Source organism: Nicotiana tabacum, chromosome 7 (assembly GCF_000715075.1).
Source record: "Nicotiana tabacum cultivar K326 chromosome 7, ASM71507v2, whole genome shotgun sequence".
NCBI lineage: Eukaryota > Viridiplantae > Streptophyta > Magnoliopsida > Solanales > Solanaceae > Nicotiana > Nicotiana tabacum.
In genome coordinates this window covers 36,715,680-36,737,290 of record NC_134086.1, presented here as the reverse complement: position 1 = coordinate 36,737,290, position 21,611 = coordinate 36,715,680, and positions in this window count along the sequence as shown.

Here is a 21,611-nt window from a genome sequence, read left to right as displayed (position 1 = left end):
TTTAACGAGCATGTCATCTACGTAGACCTCCATTGTTTTTCCCAAATGTTCTTGAAACATTTTGGTCACTAGTTTTTGATATGTTGCACCAGCATTTTTGAGACCAAAAGGCATTACTTTATAACAGTAAGTCCCCCTGTATGTTAAAATGAAGTTTTTTCTTCATCTATTGGATCCATTTTGATCTGGTTGTATCCTGAATACGCATCTAAAAAGCTTAACAATTCATGTCCTGCAGTAGCATCAATTAGTTGATCTATATATGGTAATGGAAAAGAATCTTTAGGACAAACTTTATTAAGTTTTGTGTAATCTATACAAACTCGCCACTTACCATTCTTCTTTGGTACCACAACAGTATTGTCTAACCAATTAGGATACTTTACCTCACGGATAGACCCAATCTTTAGTAATTTTTGAACCTCATCTTGAATCACCTGATTTTTGAAAGTTCCTTGCTTTCTCTTCTTTTGTTTGACAGGGGGATACGATGGGTCTTCATTTAATTTGTGAGTCATTACCTCCGGTAGTATTCTTGTCATATCAGAGTGGGACCAAGAAAAATAATCCACGTTAGTTTTTAAAAATTCAATCAACTTACCTTTCATGTCCTGGCTTAGATTGGCCCCTACGTAGACTTTTCTTTTAGGCCATTGTGCAAATAATATTACAGCTTCTAGTTCTTCAATCGTTGTTTTGATATTTTCATTTTCCTCTGGTTCTTGAATAGCATCTGGCCTTGAGTCCACATCTGATCGTCCTTGTTCAGTTGAGGTTTGTGTTGTGGTACCCTCAAATGGATTCTGTAATTGTTATTTTTCTTCGTTCGCCGTACTTGAATTTGCTACAGAGTTGATGCTCCTGGATGTATGTTGATCCCCACGGATTTGACATATTCCCCATGGTGATGGAAATTTAATAACTTGATGCAAGGTTGACGGAACGACATCCATCTCGTGGATCCATGGTCTCCCAAGGATCATATTGTAAGTCATCTCCATATATACCACCTGAAACTTTGTATCTCTGACAACTCCTTCTGCAAATGTAGTAAGTATTACCTCCCCTTTCGTCACTACACTGGAAGCTTCGGCCTGATGTGGCAAGATTTGTTTCAGCACCTGCTGTCCTACTTCAAATTTCCTGGGACGCACCTTCTTATTATATGCTCTTGACATCCTCTTTTGATACAACTGGCCATGACATACTGCTGCCAATCTCTTTTCATCAATCAAGCTCAACTGCTCCAATCAGGCTTTGACCCATTCATCATCATCAATCCCAGCCTTAGCGATAATCCGGAGGGACGGAATTTCCACTTCTGCCGGTATCACTGCTTCAGTTCCGTATACCAACAAATAAGGAGTTGCACCTACTGAAGTGCGGACAGTAGTGCGATATCCCAACAATGCAAATGGCAACTTTTCGTGCCATTGCCTGGACCCTTCTACCATCTTCCTCAATATCTTCTTTATGTTCTTGTTGGCTGCCTCAACCGCGCCATTCGCCTTGGGACGATACGGGGTGGAATTACGGTGTGTAATCTTGAACTGTTGACATACTTCTTTCATCAAACTGCTGTTAAGATTAGCGCCATTGTCCGTGATGATCACTTTGGGGATCCCAAATCTACAGATGATATGGGAATGAACGAAATCCACCACTGCCTTCTTGGTTACCGACTTGAAAGTTTTAGCCTCAACCCACTTGGTGAAATAATCGATGGTGACCAGAATGAACCTATGACCGTTGGAAACTACCGGCTCAATCGGTCCAATGACATCCATGCCCCATGCAACAAATGCCCATGGTGCTGACATTATATGTAATTCTGTTGGCGGAGAATGAATCAAATCTCCGTGTATCTGACACTGATGGCATTTTCGCACGAAATTGATACAATCACGCTCCATAGTGAGCCAATAATACCCTGCTCAAAGAATCTTCTTCGCCAATATATATCCGCTCATATGTGGCCCAAAAACTCCCGCATGTACCTCAGTCATCACTGTCGTGGCTTGACCAGTATCTATACATCTCAGCAATCCCAAATCTGGTGTTCTTTTGTATAACACTCCTCCACTGAGGAAAAATCCATTTGCCAATCGCCGAATGGCTCTCCTTTGATCTCCGGTGACCTGCTCTAGGTATATCCCCATCCTGAGGTATTCCTTGACATCATAAAACCATGTCTCGCCATCCATTTCTTCCTCTATCATGTTGCAATAAGCATGCTGATCACGAACCTGGATATGCAACGGGTCAACATGAATTTTGTCTGGGTGGTGCAACATCGATGCTAAAGTGGCCAAAGCATCAGCAACTTCATTGTGAACTCTTAGGATGTGTCTGAACTCCACTGATCGAAATCGCTTACTCAGATCGTGCAAACATTGTTGATATGGTATAAGCTTCAAATCCCGTGTTTCCCATTCACCCTGGATTTGATGCACCAGGAGTTCCGAGTCTTCTAAGACCAAGACATCCTGGACATCCATGTCTGCAACTAACCGTAAGCCCAAAATGCATGCCTCATATTCAGCCATGTTATTGGTACAATAGAAACGTAGCTGTGCCGTAACAGGATAATGATGTCCTGTTTCAGAAATAAGTACCGCTCCTATTCCAACTCCTTTCGCATTTACGGCTCCATCAAAGAAGATCTTCCAACCTGGTTCCTCAGATAATTCCAACTCATCTATATGCATCACTTCTTCATCAGGAAAATACGTCCTCAATGGCTCGTATTCTTCATCAACAGGATTCTCAGCCAAGTGATCGGCCAATGCTTGGGCTTCATGGCCGTCCTCGTCACATAGACGATGTCGAACTCCGTGAGTAATATTTGCCATTTCGCTAACCTCCCTGTGGGCATAGGCTTCTGGAAAATATACTTCAGTGGATCCAAGTGTGAAATGAGATAAGTAGTATATGATGATAGATAATGTTTAAACTTCTGTGCCACCCAAGTTAGGGCACAAAACGTCTTCTCAAGTTGAGTGTACTTAACCTCATAGACCGTTAACTTCTTACTCAGATAATAGATGGCTTGCTCCTTCCTTCCTGTGATATCATGTTGCCCCAGTACGCAACCAAATGAATTCTCCAGTACTGTTAGATAGAGAATCAACGGTCTTCTTGGTTCAAGTGGGACCAACACAGGTGGGTTTGATAGATACCCCTTGATTTGGTCGAAGGCTTCCTGACATTCTGCCATCCATTCTACCGCAGCATCTTTCTTCAGTAGCCGAAAATGGGTTCACAAGTCGCCGTGAGTTGAGCGATGAACCTGCTGATATAATTCAACCTTCCCAACAGACTCATTACTTCTGTTTTGTTCTTCGGTGGTGGCAATTCCTTGATGGATTTGATTTTTGATGGGTCCAACTCAATGCCTCGCCGACTAACGATGAATCCCAATAGCTTTCCAGATGGAACACCAAATGCACATTTGGCCGAGTTGAGCTTAATGTCGTACCTTCAAAGTCTTTGGAAAAACTTCCTTAGGTCTGCCACGTGGTCTTCCTGACGCTTAGATTTTATGATCACATCATCTACGTACACCTCAATCTCTTTGTGTATCATGTCATGAAACACTATAGTAATTGCTCTCATGTACGTTGCCCCAGCGTTCTTCAAGCCAAAAGGCATTACCCAGTAGTAATAAGTCCCCCACGGCATAATGAATGACGTCTTTTCCGCATCTTCTTCATCCATCAGAATCTGATGATACCCAGCGTAGCAATCTACAAAAGACCCAATCTCTCGTCCGGCACAATTATCGATCAAGATATGGATGTTGGGTAATGTAAATTTGTCCTTGGGGCTTGCCCTGTTCAAATTGCAGTAATAGACACACTCTCTAATCTTCCCATCTTTCTTCGGCACTGGCACCACATTAGCCAACCAATCAGGATATCGAGTGACCCGAATAACCTTTGCCGGCAGCTGCTTGGTTACTTCTTCTTTAATCTTCACACTCATATCTGTCTTGAACTTCCTCAATTTTTGTTTGATGGGAGGGCACACCGGGTCAGTGGGCAATTTGTGAACCACTAGATCGGTGCTTAAGCCCGGCATGTCATCGTACGACCATGCAAAAACATCTTTGAATTCAATGAGTGCTTTGATTAGTTCCTCCCTAATGTTCGGCTCAATGTGGATGCTTTTTTTTGCTTCCCTGACATCGTCTGCATCCCCTAAATTGACAGCTTCAGTGTCGTTCAAATTGGGCTTGGGTTTCTCTTCGAACTAGCTTAATTCTCTATTTATCTCTTCAAAGGCTTCATCCTCATCGTATTCCGATTCATCATCATAATCGATCTCTTGTACAATTAGTTCGGAATCAGATTGATTTTTTAGACTAGGTTGAAGATCCGTTGTGCATACCATGTCACTAGAACCAATATAAAGAGAACTGTTCAGAAAGAGAAAACAAGAAAACAGAATTAAAACAAAATAAAGAGAGAAAACTTTCACTTTATTAAAATGCGGGATAACAGAATTTCATGCTTTTGTCGAATATAAAAATAAAACAAAATTGGATTACAACTCTGGAATAATCCAGAAAACAAGAAAGAAAATCCAGAGCCTACTACCAAGACTCCCTCCGGGTAGGAAGTGGAGTATCTGTCCAATTGTTGATATTGGCCCTAGGCCCCACAAACTGTATATCTGCCCTACTGGAACCTTCTCCAGCTTCTATCACGTTGACGTCGGCAAACAGCCTTTCAAAACCCTAATTCAAATCTCCATCTGACCCAATCAGAGGTCCGAGAATTTTGGGGACTGACAACCTTCTGATACCTGCTCTGACAAAGGATCTGGAAAGACGTGGAACTGGCTTGGGAAGAACCCAAACTTTCTTCAACTTTTGGGCCTGCCTTACATCTGTTGTCGTAGGCTTGAATCCTAGCCCAAAAGTGTCCAGGTTCTTGGGCAAAGAAACTGGCTGGACCATACCTTGCAGATAAACCCCCAAACCTTTTCCTGGTACAAACCCGCTGTTTAGCATTTCCGAGGCTACCATAAAGGTCGCAGCTGCGATCCTTGGAAGTGGAAGGTCCTCGCCTTCAGAAATTTTATCCACTGAAACCGCGTCGAAAACCTGGTACACCCATGGACCTTTGTCGTCATCAGTTTCTATGAATGGCACAACGACATCACTCACAATGCTTGTACCGTCATCCCCGTGCACCACTATCTCCTGCATGTCCCATTCAAATTTCACCATCTGGTGCAATGTAGAAGGTACTGCTTTGGCGGCATGGATCCAGGGTCGCCCCAATAGAAGATTGTATGATACTGCCACGTCTACCACTTGGAATTCCATGGTGAATTCTACTGGACCAATGGTCAATCCCAGTATGATATCACCCATCGTGTCGGTACCACCTCCATCGAAACCTCGGACGCAGACGCTGTTCCTGTGAATCCGGTCATGATCAACTTTCAACTTGTTCAGAGTAGTCAAAGTACAGATGTTGGCGCTTGATCCATTATCAATCAATACTCAGGTGACCACCGAGTCTTTGCATTTCACGGTCAAGTATAGGGCTTTGTTGTGTTCTGTACCCTCTGCTAGCAATTCATCATCAGAAAACGTCACTCGGTTTACCTCGAAGATTTTGTGCACTATCCTCTCCAAGTGATTTACAGAGATTTTATCCAGAACATGGGCCTCGTTCAGGATTTTCGTCAGTGCCTGGCAATGATCGCTGGAATGGATCAGCAGTGATAGTAACGAAATCTGCGCTGGGGTCTTTCTTAACTGCTCTACAATGGAGTAGTCTTGTGCCTTCATTTTCTTCAAAAACTCCTCAGCCTCTTCCTCAGTCACTGGCTTCTTTACCACCGCTGGGTTGGACCTTCTTAACTCTACGGGAGCAAAACACTTTCCCGAACGAGTTAAGCCCTCCGCCTCACATACTTCTTCCACCACCTCCTTCCCTTTGTACATTACCATCGCTTTACTGTAGCTCCATGGCACGGCTTTCTCACTGGTTATCGGCATCTGCATTACTGGCCTGATGACAACTGGCCCTATGCATGCTGGCTTGCTTGGTACCCCTCGCACCGTTACTTTGACCGGCTCTGGATTCTTTGCAACAACAGGCGAACTCTTCCCCATCACCACTACTGGCTTGATGTCTACCTTTTCCAACTGTACCACCTCTTCTCCACCTGTCGACTTTTCTTTTGGACTGGCACGGATCATCATCACCTCTGTGAGGGTTTCTTTAGCTCCCCTCCTTCGTGCACAAGCTCGATCATATGGGTTTCGTGGTGTGCTGGCAACGGGTTCTGATTGATGTTGGGTGCCTCCGGTGTCTGAACCTCGATCTTGTTGGTGTCAATAAGATCTTGCACTGCACGTTTCAACTTCCAACACTTCTCGGTATCATGTCTGGGAGCCCCCGAACAATACTCACAGCTTACCGAGTGGTCCATATTTTGGGGAAGGGGATTCGGCAATCTGGGCTCAACAGGACTCAACAAACCTAACGGCCTTAATTTGTGGAACAAAGCAGTATAGGTTTCTCCCAACTCAGTGAATGTTCTTTGTCTCTGCACCCTTTCATTTCTGAAAGCTTGATTCCCCCGGAAACCTGGCCCTGCGGGATTCCTGTAGGCCCTTGGTGGTGGATATATGTTTTGTGGAGGTGGATATGTATTCTGTGGAGGTGGATAGGTATTTTGGGGAGCCGGCGCACGCCACTGTGGGCGAGCCGGAGGCTGGGTATATGTCTGGGCTTGATGGACGGAGAAATATGGTTCTTGTGGTGGGTAGTAGGGCTGTGGGGGGTAATTTGGAGTGTGTGGGTAATTTGGGTAATGGGGTCTGGCTTGGTAGCGGGGGAAAGGACCTCTCGATCTGGACCAATTACCTGCCTCTATTGTTGCGACCTCTTTTCTTTTCTTCTTCCCGAGCGCACCTCCCGTGCCGCTCTGAATGGCCTGAGTTGTTGCTTTGATTGCCGAATAGCTCAGGATTTTGTTGGACTTAAGTCCCTCTTCAATCATACCGCCCATTTTCACCACCTCGTTGAAAGATTTGCCAACTGACATCACCAAGTGACAAAAGTAAGTTGGCTCTAGAGTCTGCAGAAAGTAGTCCACCATTTCCCCCTCTCTCATCGGAGGATCAACTCTTGCTGCATATTCTCTCCACTAGAACCCAAATTCTCTAAAGCTCTCTCCCGGCTTCTTCTCAAGTTTCAGCAATGTGAGACGGTCAGGGACGATCTCAAGGTTGTACTGGAAGTGACATGCGAATGCTTGTGCTAGATCGTCCCAGGTGTACCACCTGCTCGGATCTTGTCTTGTGTACCATTCCAGTGCAGACACACTTAGACTTTGACCAAAGTAAGCTATTAGCAGCTCATCTTTACCACCTTCTCCTCTCATCTTGCTGTAAAACCCTCACAGATGTGCCATTGGATCACTGTGCCCCTCGTATAGATCAAACTTTGGCATCTTGAACCCTGCCGGTAATTGAACATTAGGGAAAGGACATAGATCTTTGTAAGCTACACTGACCTGATTGCCTAACCCATGTATATTCCTGAAGGACTGCTCCAGGCTTTTAAATTTTCGAAGCACTTCGTCCTGCTCTGGGCCCTTAGCCGGCTTTTCAGTCTCCACCGGGATTTCAAAGTGAGGATTATAAGTATATGGCTCGGGTTCTTTGAGGGTAGGTTCAGGGGGGTAATATTGGTTATCGTGATCCTGAAACAACAGCCCACTGGATGATCTTTGTAACGTGGCTGGTGGGGGTGCCACGAAAACAGGAACATTTGGTGGGGGAAGGTTCTGATTGGGTGGTGGAGCTTGGGGATCATAGGGATTTCTTCCCTGATAGTAGTGGTGACTTGGGAAGCTTGTCGAAGGGCCGGGTGAAGGGTATTCCGGCGTGTGTCCTGGTGGGAGAGTAGGAGTAATGGGTGGTTCGGGCCCCTTTTGTACCCTAGCCAGGGCTAGCTGCATTTCGTTCATCTCCAGTCTCATTTTTTCCATTTTTTCCATTGCCTCTTTCAGCATCTGACTTTCCGTCCTTTCCTCTTCAACACTGTTTTCTAAGTTAGTCATGCTTTTCGGTATGGGCCCTTTGGATCTTGTTTGGTAATGGTAATCTGCCAGAACGTTCTAACAAACTAACTGGTTTGAAATCTCTGGAAAACAACAAACTTGTTAGCGTTAGAGTTTAACACATATTGCAATTGCACGTTGGGGAATGCAATGTTCCTAGGCAGTTTAACCATTTCTAACATGTCTTTGCTCCGTATGCATCATCCCGGCTTATTTTACTTGTGCCTTTTAGGTGTTTCTGAAACTTTCCTTTATTTGCTTTCTCTTTCTCTCTTTTTCTTTCTTTCTTTTCCTTTCTTTTAATCACTTTTTCTTTTAGCAGTGGTCGAATCTTATGTGGATTGCCTACGTATCATGTCCCCGCATGAATCAGACCGTGCGTAGTTCTACCACAAACAAAGACACCAATTTTTGGAAAATTTATTTCATTACTAAAACTTCTATTACAAACTACCTATTTGGAAAAGGAAAACAAAATACAGACTCCGAAGTACTAACATAATTTGATGCCAAAAGGAAACACATGGACAGACAACAGACTTTTGAAAATAGAAAAATACAGATTTGAACTAGGAGTACATTAACGCTTTGAATTTTGGTGCCCACGGGGCATCGTTCGGCCTTTCCGCAGGCTTTGGTGCAAGGCCCCTTTGCAAGCTTTTCAATTCTTCCATGATTCGGTGGACGTAACCCATGACTGAAGCAAAAAGGGTATCACGGGGTATTTCCTCACATGCTAGGCACCTCATGGTGACGTAATGCCCAATCTCCTCAATTCTACCCCTGATTCTATCCCTTTCCATGAACAGTTGCTCTATTCATTGATTCTTTGCTCCCAGTACTTGAGCGTTGTCAGCGAGTTGATCTTGGAACCTCTCCATTTGTTCTTCCATTTGGGCCATTAAATCATAGCAGCACTTCCTGTCCGTTCTGGCATCTCGGGCTTGTCTAAAGACCCGATCTTTGAGAGTGGAATTTGTTTCTCTTAATATTTCAATGCTCGCTTCATAATCCCTTCTCACTTGTCGTAAGTGCTTTGCTCGCGTTGTTGTACCTTTTGCCCATCTGGCCCGAATTCTTGCTATGCAGGCCTCTGATCTTGCCAAACCCTCTCGGCTTTTAATGACTTGGTTTCTCAACCCAGTTATCAGACCTTCGTCGGACCGACTCCTTTGTTGGTTGTCGGCATCCATTCTGACTCGTTGGATTTGGGCTTTCAAGGCCTTATTTGCTTGAGTCAATCTGTTCTTTTTTCCTATGTCAGCATCGACTTGCACACTATTTTCATATTTCAGATCCTCAATTTGCTGTTTCAGCTTGCCAATTTCAACCCGATAGCCTTCTTCTCTTGCCAGCCAGCCCCATTGTTCTTGCGATTCATTCGTGAATTGCTGGACATGGGCTCTTTTAGCAGGCCTTTGACGAATCTGGAACCTTTTCCCAAACCATGCATCATACTTCGGGTCTACCTCGCCTTTGGCTAAATCTCGCACCATAGTTTTGGGCTCAAGGAATCTGCATTCATGCCACAATTTGCGAATTTTATCTTCCGGGACTGTGGCATTCGGTCTTAGCTCGATGTTATGCTTGCTCAAATCTTCATCATGAGGGATAATCTAGAACCTTCCCAATTGACGCAATACCCGATGGGGAGCGTATGGTTGGATACTACGGACACCTATCAGAAGAACATAACATTCTTTGGCCGACATGTATATTGCTTCAGTAGCGGGCAACCACCCAAACGCCCATTCAATTTGGTACGCCGTTAGTGATCTCAGTCGTATAAACCAATCTTCAGTACCCTCGGGGAACGCAACACCCGTTACCCGCTTCTCAAACTTTTCAATGCAGTTTAAACCAGTCAGCCCGAAGTTCATATACCCCACTCGATGGCAGAGATGTTCTTGTATCCACAACTGAAGTAATAGATTGCAACCTTGGAAAAAACTTCCTCCCTCCTTACACACGGTCAATGCTCGGTATATTTCTGATAAGATCAGGGGAACTATAGTGCTGTCAGCCCTTTTCATTGCGACATCAACCATCCCCACGAGACCTATCTTTATTTTCTTGTCGTCTCATGAATGCCAAGGTTCGTCTTGCTTCCCATTTACCTCTGTTTCCGGCGTGAGTCAGTCCCAGATTTGGCTCGTCAAAACCCCGCGGATTACCATAATGCTGATATAAGAACTGAAGAGCACAGCATCCTTTTGATAAATCATTATTTTGCACAGTCCGACTGATATTTAACAAGTCCAGAAATCGGTGTGGCGATACCGGCCTTGGTGGCAACAGATACTAACTTCTCAGATTCCCATTCATACCCGCATAACTTGCTACTTCCTCCAGTGTGGGTGTAAGCTCAAAATCCGCAAAGCGAAATACATTTCGGGTCGGGTCCCAAAATGGTATCAAAGCCTCAATGACATTCGTCCTTGCCTTGACATTTAGTAGACTGATGAGACCCCCCAAGACTCTGACCACTATTTCTTTGCTGCTTTTTCCCAAATCGTCCCACCACATATGGAGCTGGAGAGGGACCTCGCTAAAGACGGTGAAGGGTTTGTTTTCACTTGTGCTCATCCTGCACATTTATTAAGGCGATTTAAACAAAAGCAAAAAATTATTTGACTCAAAAAATGATTTGACTATATTTTCAGAAAGAAAGATCCGATTTTCCGAACACGGCCTTTCAGCACTTCGGGGATGAAGCCTGTGAGGGTCAACCGATCAAAACTCTAAAGGATGATCAAAAGTGGTCGTTTATACAAAGTCAGCCTTCCGGCGTCCCTTTCGGGAACATTTGGCTATTTTTGACAAAAACAGCATCACTTGATTTATTTAAGACTCTTTTCTGGTTTTCCCAAAATAGTAACCCGACATTGAGAACACGGCCTTACAGAGCCTCGGGGACGAGGATTCTAAGGCTGTGTGGGCTAATTGGTCAAAATTCAAAAAAAAATGACCAAAAGTGGCCGTTTATGCAAAGTCAGCCCTCCGGCGTCCCTTTCAGGAACATTTGGCTATTTTTGACAACAACGGCACCGCCCGACTTATAATAAAATTTTTGACATTTTCTGGGTATTTTTGCAAAAAGGGGAAGTTGGACCCGATGAGGGTTGCCTACGTATCTCACATCCGGTGAGAATCAAACCGACGTAGTTCGGGCAAATAAAATAAACTATTTTTTTTCCTAAATAATCTATTTTGAAAACAAGACAAACTAAAAATAAAGACTTTTTTTTTGCTTTTTGAATAAAACAAACTATTTAAAATAAAAACTTTTTTTTTCATTTTCTAAAAAATATTTGGCAGAATTTCGACACTATTCGGGCATTGGTATTTTCAAAACTAGTGATTAACTCTCTTAACCCTCTACACTGCTATTTCTCTTCTTTTTTTTCATTTTTTTTTATTTTTCCCAATATTTAAAAGTCGGTCAGCATGCGAGTCCGAAGCATATAAATGCACATGTAGCAAGTAAGATGCATCATGATGGTCTTTTTTATTTCAGGTACACCTGTCCTAGACAGATCCAACCCCTGTGTTGAGTCTCCAAAGTCAAATGCACATGATGCAAATAAACGTTCCTACTAGGGATATGACATGTGGTTTTGTCATACTAGGTTTAAAACCTGAGTGTATTGTTCTAAACCTGGCTTACCCGAGCGGACAACTCGAGCCGAGGAGGAGGCAGCGTACCGGGAATACAGAAGCTTCACTGGCTTAGCAACTTATCCGAACCTCGTTCTAAAAAAATGGGATTGACTCTAAACATAAAAGAAATCACACGAAGTGCATCCTTCTTCATGATTTAGAAGACTTAGAGAGAAGATGGGTTTCGTAACAATTTATATACAATTCACAGAATAACAAAGCGGTAAAAGCAACATTTAGCACATTAGATGAAAAAAATGTAATAAAATCAGATAATAAATAAAGCCAATATAACAATTATTCCAAGCTCAAATTTCTAACCCTGAACCAGTGGTTCTGGGTTCGTTCCCCAGCAGAGTTGTCAGAGCTGTCACATCTCCTTTTTCACCTGCACTCCGGGGAGGGTATAATAAAAGGAGTTTTTTCCAATTTAAGTGACAATCGAAACGGGATTATTTTAATTAAAATTTATAGGCGCCACTTGGGATAATTAATGGTGTCCCAAGTCACCGATTCAAATCCCGAATCGAGGAAAAGATTGACTATGAATTACAGTCTGCGAACACAGAAATCCGGGTAAGGAATTCTGTTAACCCGGGAGAAGGTGTTAGGCATTCCCGAGTTCCGTGATTCTAGCACGGTCGCTCAACTGTTATAATTGGCCTATTATCTGATTTTAGTACATGTTTAAACCTATGTGCAAATTTTAACTTAAACAGCTTTTCTTTATTTAATTTTTTAAGAAAAATTCAACGTCATCTAAAACACGTCTTGAACCCCGTCACATAAATGCACCCGCGGTCCATGACGTATTTTATCCAACATTGTTGAGATTTAGATTTGGGTCACATAAATGCGCACCCGAGTTTAGGAAGATAAATTATTAAAATAACGCGCCTAAAGCAACTACGCACTTTCAAATTTGCGAGGGCCATGGAAAATTCAACTAATGGCACGCCTCGATTTCTAAAGGATTAAAATTAGTTATATGCGGGCTATGGATTATGAACAAAATATATTGTGGAAAACCATCTTCAATAGGAGAACTATTGTGGATACATCTGCGGTACATTACTGCTAAAGTAAACATTTGCTCCAATATGTGCAGAAAACAAGCATATCAAAATTGTTTGACATAGGTTCAGGTGAAACCAAAACAGAAGAGATCAAAAGATATTAAATTCTTTATTGACAAAATATCGTGAGAATATTCATAGGATTTAATAATATGAAACATGGCCATTTCACAAGTAGATATACGATACAGCACATCATTCAGGCATCTTTAAAGTTAACCGCTAATATAATAAATAAAGGCACTAATTTGACAACTACATACAAAACATCGTTAAAACACATCTAAAGGACACAATGATATAAATAGCAATACTTTTCAACTTTAGCTAACAATTTTCCATAGCTTTTGTTGTTTACTTTCCAAATAATGAGTTTTAAATTCAAAGGGAAATCATGTACTTCTTCAGCAACCTTCAAATAAATCAAAAGGCCTTCAACTTAAACTCACGTTTCCAACTAACCAAAGATAATAAAATATATTACGTCAAACAAATACAGGGATGCAAAATCGACAATAACCAAACTAGCTGAGAAGATCAACACTAATACAGTAGTATTATCAAAGTGCTAGAAAATAGGAGCTGACCTTATCTTCCAAATTCAAACAAAACAACAGCGACAAAGTCAAACAGGAACCGCAAGCAAAATTGAGACCTCGAACCGGAAACCTCAGAACTACGTTCTTCGACGACCTCGAAACTCGCTGGAACAGTTTTGGAAGTGGACTATTTGGGGCATTTTATGGGGTGTTTTTCAGGTGGAGAAGATGATCTCTCATGGCTCTTTCATGGTGGATGTTAAGTTCTAGATGTAGAATTTTTAGGAGGAAGAAGACCCTCTTTTCGTTGGTTGTCCGTGTATATTCAGTGTATATCGAGAGTATCTCTAGTGTATATAGAATGTATACTGACTGTATATCGAGTATATACCCCTGTCTCCGTTAAGAAGAAGCCATCTTTTTTTCCTCTCTATCTTTTGAACTTCCCCTCTCTCTCTTTCTCCAACTCTCTAATCTCTAAGTAGGCATCAAATTAGTGCATCTTCCATTACAAATTATACTTTAACTTCTTTAATTATCCACTAGTTAGTGTTATTATTTAATTTTCATTAGTGTTAGTTTTACCCTACCAATATAGAAGCTTCCTAATTAGTTAGGTAAGACTCTTTTTTTATTTTTTTAAATAAAACCTAAATTAATTTCTATCCCCAAATTATCCTAGACAATTAAATTAAATAACCCTAATAATTATTACAACTAATTAAAAACCAAATTAAAAGAAAATTGCCAAAATTTGAAAATTAAAGAGTAAAATGTAACATGACTTTTTTTTTATGATCTTTTTCTATTTTTTCAACAACAACTTACTTAATTAATCTAAAAATGTAAAAATAAAATCCAAAATGCAGATGCAATATATATATATTTTTTGTATTTTTTCATAATCTGAAATATTACATAATGCATTTTAAAATAAGATAGAAATATTGCACAATACCAAAGCTAATCCTAATTAATTAAAATAAATATAAACTATTTTTGTGTTTTCGAAATTATATAAAGATAAAAATAAGGTACTATTTTTTTAAAATTATTTTTTATGAAAAGTACATAAACTAAAATACTTGTTTGTAATTTTTATTTTTCTTGTAAGAAAATAAAATAAAAGAGTTAAAATGAGTTGAAATAGCTATATTAGGCCTAAATTAAATATTTACACGCTAAAATATGAAAAAATCTTGGGGAGGGTCAAAAACTATACGTCTACAGCTGCCCCTCTTTGACTGGAAACACGAAGAGTTTTCCGACAAAGAACGACTAGACATGTTTTGACCCGACCCTTATTCGGAGAAACTAAAACTAAAGGAAAGGGAGAGATTTTGACCGAGCCCGGGTATCTGAGCTGCCTACATATCCTTGGCTATAAAGGAATCAGGTCACGTGTAGTTCAGAAGTGAGTAAGGTGATGGAGTATACCGAGGTGAAGAGCCGATCGAGGTTTCGTTCCGTCGAGGTTCCGGTCCGCGGTCCTGCTATTCCATCAAAATAAAAAACATGAAAAAGACTAACTAAGCTTATGAGCTACTAGTTACAAGATTTCTATCTATGAGTCTTCTGGAGCTTGATCTTGAGTCTTGGTTGGTGCTTCATGCGGACTCTGATCTGAATCTTGATGCTTGTTAGCTACAGGTGTTGGTTCAATCTTCTTCAGCTTTTTAAAATTATTTTTTATGAAAAGTACATAAACTAAAATACTTGTTTGTAATTTTTATTTTTCTTGTAAGAAAATAAAATAAAAGAGTTAAAATGAGTTGAAATAGCTATATTAGGCCTAAATTAAATATTTACACGCTAAAATATGAAAAAATCTTGGGGAGGGTCAAAAACTATACGTCTACAACGGGTACAAGGTGCCTAATATTTTGTATAAATATTGTAATTTATATTAATATAAAGTAAAAATATAAAGAATACAATGAAGATAGAAAAAAATTTGCACTTATAAATTGCAAGTTCTACTTTTATTTCAAAATTCAAACTTATAAATTGAAAGGTTACATTTAACAACAAGTAAATTAACGAAAAAGAGTAAATTCAAAGGTTTTGCATTGCCTTAACTCTAAAACCTTAAAAAATAAATAAAATAAAAATGAAATATAGCTTTTAATCCGGGTCGGGCCGGTTAACCTGTTGAACAATAGTTTACGTTGACCGGGTTTGACCGGTCCGGTTAACCGGTTGACAAAATGTGAACGGACCAAACCCCTACCCCTTTAACCCAGCCCAACCCGCCCCCTTGTACCGGTTCGGGCTGGTTCTGATTTTAACCGGTCTGGGCTGGTCCGGTAACGGGCTGACCCGACCCGTTAGACACCCATAGTAGTAAGTACTTTTAGCAGCAGTATCTAGGATGCCCCCCCAAACACACAACAAAATTTGGTTTAGTTAATTATAGAATTAATTGTAGATGGCACAAGACATCAGTTTATGGCTTTGCATCCATTTCTTATAGCGCCTTATAATACCAAACTGACATTGTTCTGATGCTTGCACAGGAATTCATCTGCTTCCGTGGACATGTTCTGGTGCTTCTAATGAACGGTTTCTTGTGTTTGTGCAGAGGGCAGAATCTCTGTGTCTCTCTCGATACATTTTTTGAGCAAATCCTCGTATTTGAGACTTATTTTATTGACTGTATATCTCAGTTTAGTTTTTGAACATAGGGGTGGCTCAAGGGGAGGCTAGTAAAGCCTTTGCTTTAGGTCCCCGAAATTTTGGGGCCCAAAAAAATTTTAGTTTGGATTTACTATCTTATTTTCGCTTAGACAATATTAAATTTTATAAAAAAAATCTAAATACTTATAAAAATCGAAAGAAAGACTATCTATTTTTAAAAAATATATTTTATAGTTTTAAATTAAGATACTCAAATCTTCATACTGATAAATAACGCTTTCTTATAATAAGATCCAAGGTAACAAATTATAAATATGTGGCTAACATCTTATTAACTTAAATTTTCTTACCAATGTGAATATTAATATTATATTTTATAAGATAACTACACTATAGACAAAAAGAAAGAAGGAAAAAAAAGGAACCAATGTAATATTAATACTATATTTTGCAAGAATTTTTTTTTTGAGCAAACAGGAAATATATATATTAGTAATTAAGGAGGGTTTAGTACATTGTTCGCATACTTGGTGTCCCGAAGTACACTTTGGTTACCTAGGCTTGCTAGAATATTACAAGCACCATAAGATAGAAGTTTAACAAAAACACAATGTTCTAGTAGTTCTGTTTCCACAAAACATTTTACATAAGGTGGAGCTTCAACAAAAGTCTTCTTGCCTTCCAATTGATCCTTAGCCTTTCTTGCCATGTGATGAGCTGCATTATTCCGTTGCCTGAATGTGTGCTAGAGGATTATCTCTTTCCGCTGATGCATTAACCACATGCATTCATTAACAATATCATCATATAGTCTATTACCTTGTATGATGGATTGGATAGCCTCCACAGAATCTGACTATATTGCAAGTGAGTATAATCTCCATTCCTTAGCCATTTTGAGCCCTTCTAGTAGAGCCTTTAACTTCACTTCTAGTGATCCACCTGCATATGATGGTTTACCGAATCCCACCATCCAGTGTCCTTTGGTATCCCTGAAAATACTTCCCAATCCACATTTTTGTGCAACATTGTCAAAACTAACATCAATATTAAGTTTAGTCCATCCTTTTTGTGGTTTGTGCCATGCAATATTAATGCGGATTTTTGGAGGAGTGAACATGTTTTTTCCAGTGAGGAGTTTATATTCAATAGCCTTTTGAATAATAAAATCACCATTGATTGGGGAAGTCGTGTTGTTTTGATTGTTATTGTTTCTACTTATCCAAGCGTACCATATAATGAAAGGAAAGAAGAGGTCCTAATTTATAAAATTGTTTCTAATTGGTTAGTTAAAAGACTTCATTTGGTTTAGCAAGTGATCATCTGATGCTTTGTAGTAGTGGTGCCACCCAACCTTATCCCAAAAAGGTTTGATTGTTTGTAGCTAAAAAAAAATGTGGAGTATAGATTATTCCTCGTTATTTCTGCATACCGGACACATTGGGTCTACGTTTAAACCAATTCTTGCCAGATATTGTCTACAGGGAATCCTATTATGGAGGCATTACCACAAAAAGAATTTCATTTTATTGGGGCAATTAAGATTCCAAATCCATTGAAAATCCAGAAGGTTGTTCTTTGGAGGCTCTAGTAAGTTAAAGCAAGTTTTGGTTGTGAAAAAGCCTTCAGTAGTTAGTGACCATATAGCAATGTCACTTATTGGGTCCTTTAGCATAATTCTAACATTGCTAATAATTTCCTTAATGTTGTTCAGAATAATAAGGGAAAGTTTATCAAAGTCCCAATTATCCCCATTGAATAAGTCATTTATTTTTAATATTTTGCAAGATATCTATACTATAGACAAAATAAAATAAAATTAAGGCCCCATATTAAAATTTGGCTTTAGGCCATGAATTTTATTGAGACGCATTTGTCTGAACATTAGATGAGTAGATGGTTTGAGTAACTATTTGCATACTCATTTGACAAGGGAGGGGTTTACATTAAGGTTTAACTATCATGTTAAAGCCGCAAGATTGTCCTTTTTGTTGCAGTATCAAATTTTCCAGCTTTGCTATGTTTTAGCTTATCAGATATAACTCTGCTTTTCATAACCAACGCCTCTAATTGTTGATAAATTCAAGATTCAAGCCTTTCCTGTAGGCGATTAAATGGAGAACAAAGTCTATAAGTAATCAGGATAATGTTTATGTTGTATGCATAAGCCCTTAATGTGCTTGTTATTTCTACTTTGTTTTGTGTCGACTTCTATCTAATAACTAAGAGAACACACCATACACTTGGTTTCTAAACTGTTTTTCAGCAAGACCACAAAGGCAATAGTTGGTTTATTGTCACGACCCTAAACCCGGACCCGATCATGATGGCGCCTCTCGTGAAGACAAGGCTAGCCTACACTTTCCCAATACCATTTTAAAGCAATTAAATAATACAAGTTAAGTCTTAATCATAATAATAATCCGAAAATACGGTGAATAATACAATTTGCGGAAACAACACTACCCGACATCGGGGTGTCACCAGTCATGAGCATCTATCAGTATACTAAAAGTCTGAAGAGTCTACAAAGTCTAATACAGAGCTAAAACTAAGAAAATAAGATAAGGGAAGAAGCTCTGGGCTGCGAACGCCGGCAGCTACCTAGAAAATCTTTGAATCCGCCTGAGCTGGAAGGATCAACACTCACTAGCGGGACCTGAAGCGCCTGAATCTCCACACGGGGTGCAGGGAGTAATGTGAGTACTCCAACTAAGTGAGTAATAATCATAAATAAAGATTGAGAAATATGAAATCACGTAAGGCACAGGCTATAAGAAAAACAGTAAAAGCCAGTAAGAATAGTGAAACAGTGAAAATATGTAAAGTCATTCTAGTTCAGTTTAAATTTTATGAAATGCCTTTTTAAACAATTAAACAAGTAAATGACAGGCAACTAGGAAAAATAAACACACAAAGGACCGCCCATCGGGCATAATATCAACAAAATCCACCCCTCAAGCAATATCATAGAACAACACCAGCCCCTCGGGCTATATCTCACATCACAATGGGTAACCGCGCTCACTAGGGGTGTGCAGATGCCTGGAGGGGCCCCTTACGGCGCAAGCGCAATATCAAGTCATCTCGTGGTATCATCACTAGGCTCTCGGCCTCATATCAACAAGTCATCTCGTGGCGTACAAATCTCAGGCCCTCGGCCTCATAACCATAATCAGGTGTTTCTTCACACCATAGGCCCTCGGCCTTGCTCAGTCAAAATTCTCACAAGCCGCTCGGGCAACAGTAAAATATGATGCTCAGCCCAAAATATCATTTAAAATATCATTTTAAGTGTTAAAGCAAAGTAGGCATGACTGAGTTATGAAAACAGTAGAATATAACATGACTGAGTACAAGTATAAAGTCAAAACAGTGAGGAAATATCAATAAAAATTCCCTAAGAGTTTAAATAGTTGGCACGAGGCCCAAATATGGCATTCAGCCCAAAACATGATGATATCAAATAGTTTTCAGTCAAATACGCAGTAAAACAATCATTTGGGATGTAATAAGTCACAATTCCCAATAGTGCACGACCCCACGCTCGTCATCTAGCATGTGCGTCACCTCAATATAGCACAACGACGTGCAATCCAGGGTTTTATACCCTCAGGACAACATTTACGATCATTACTCACCTCAATCCGGTCCAACTCTAGCCCGCGATGCCTTTGTCCCTCGAATCCGCCTCCACTCGCGTTGAATCTATCCAAAATCAGAATCACGTCAAATTATTAGCAAGGTTCGGAAAGGTTTTGAGAAGGTTTGAGACACTTAATCTCTTTTGAGGAAGCTTAAGTTGGAAAAGTCAACTGGATGTTGGCTTATGTGTGGGCTCGGATGTGAGTTTCGATGGTTCGGATAGCTTCGGAAGGTGATTTGGGACTTAAGAGCGTGATCGGAATGTGTTTTGGAGGTCGGAGTAGATTTAGGCTTGAATTGGCGACGTGATTCTGATTTTGGATAGATTCAACGCGAGTGGAGGCCGATTCGAGGGGCAAAGGCGTCGCGGGCTAGAGTTGGACCGGATTGAGGTGAGTAATGATTGTAAATGTTGTCCTGAGGGTATGAAACCCCGAATTTGCACGTTGTTGTGCTATATTAAGGTGACGCACATGCTAGATGACGAGCGTAGGGTCGTGCACTGTTGGGGATTGTGACTTAGTACATCCCGAATGATTGTTTTACCGTGTATTTGACTGAAAACTATTGCTATCATCATGTTTTGGGCTGAATGCCATATTTGGGCCTCGTACTAACTATTTGAACCCTTAGGGGATTTTTGTTGATATTTTCTCACTGTTTTGACTTTATACTTGTACTCAGTCATGTTATATTCTACTGTTTTCATAACTCAGCCATGTCTACTCTACTTTAACACTTAAAATAATATTTTAAATGATATTTTGGGCTAAGCGTCATGTTTTACTGTTGCCCGAATGGCTTGTGAGAATTTTAACTGAGTAAGGCGAGGACCTATGTTGTGAGGAAACACCTGATTATGATTATGAGGCCGAGGGCCTGAGATTTGTACGTCACGAGGTGGCTTGATGATATGAGGCCGAGAGCCTAGTGATGATGCCACGAGATGACTTGATATTGCGTTTGGGCTGTAAGGAGCCCCTCCAGGAGTCTGCACACCCCCAGTTAGCGCGGATACCCATTGTGATATGAGATAGAGCCCGAGGGGCTGGTATTGTTCCATGTGTTGCCCGAGGGGCTGTTTCTGTTGGTATTGTGCCCGAGGAGCGGTTCTTTATGTGTTAATTTTTTTTAGTTGCCTGTCTTTTATTTGCTTAACTGTTTAAAAAGGAATTTTAAGAAGTTTAAACTGAACTAAAGTGACTTTGCATAAATTCACTGTTTCATGAATTTGCATAAAGAAACTATTCTTTGAAAATAGTTTCTTTCTCATTATCATAATATAGACAAGGGAAGCTGGTAAATGTCTGGGCAAAGCCAAATCCGTTTGAACAGTTGAATAATTTCAATAGATTCTTGAAACAGTCCAGGATACAGAAAAAGCATGTACAAGAAGGCAGTTTATTTATTTTTTAGCAACACTTTGACCTTGAATTGGTATTTTGAGTTTTATATAGGAAAATGGGGTAAAAACTTGCTCGCATTCTGCAGTTGTACTAAACTACTAATGAATACGTGATACATGTTTTCATATACACTCTTATCACTAAATCATAATTAATTAATATACATTCTCACCTTAATTATGACTTAACAATAATAAATTACTAGTATTATTTGATGTAACACCTAGTACGCCTAAATTTTTACAGGAAAATACTCAAACGCTCTAAGAACATGCAACTCTTAACATTATATCATTGTCTTAAGAACATGCTTATGGTCTGATACACGAAAGAAATGCACCTTGTGACATCATATTTGGGAGGGACATAATTCCAACTGCCTTGTATTGTAATTTGTAGGGTATCTTCTAAATAATAAAGGTGCAATTACATGACAATCAATGCCCTATTCTGATATACAACATGCTCAACTGGCTCTTGGCTTCCCCAATTGATACAGCTCTTCATGTTTTGCTGTCCATTTCTATCTTTGGAATGTAGCAATTACTACTTTTGGTCCC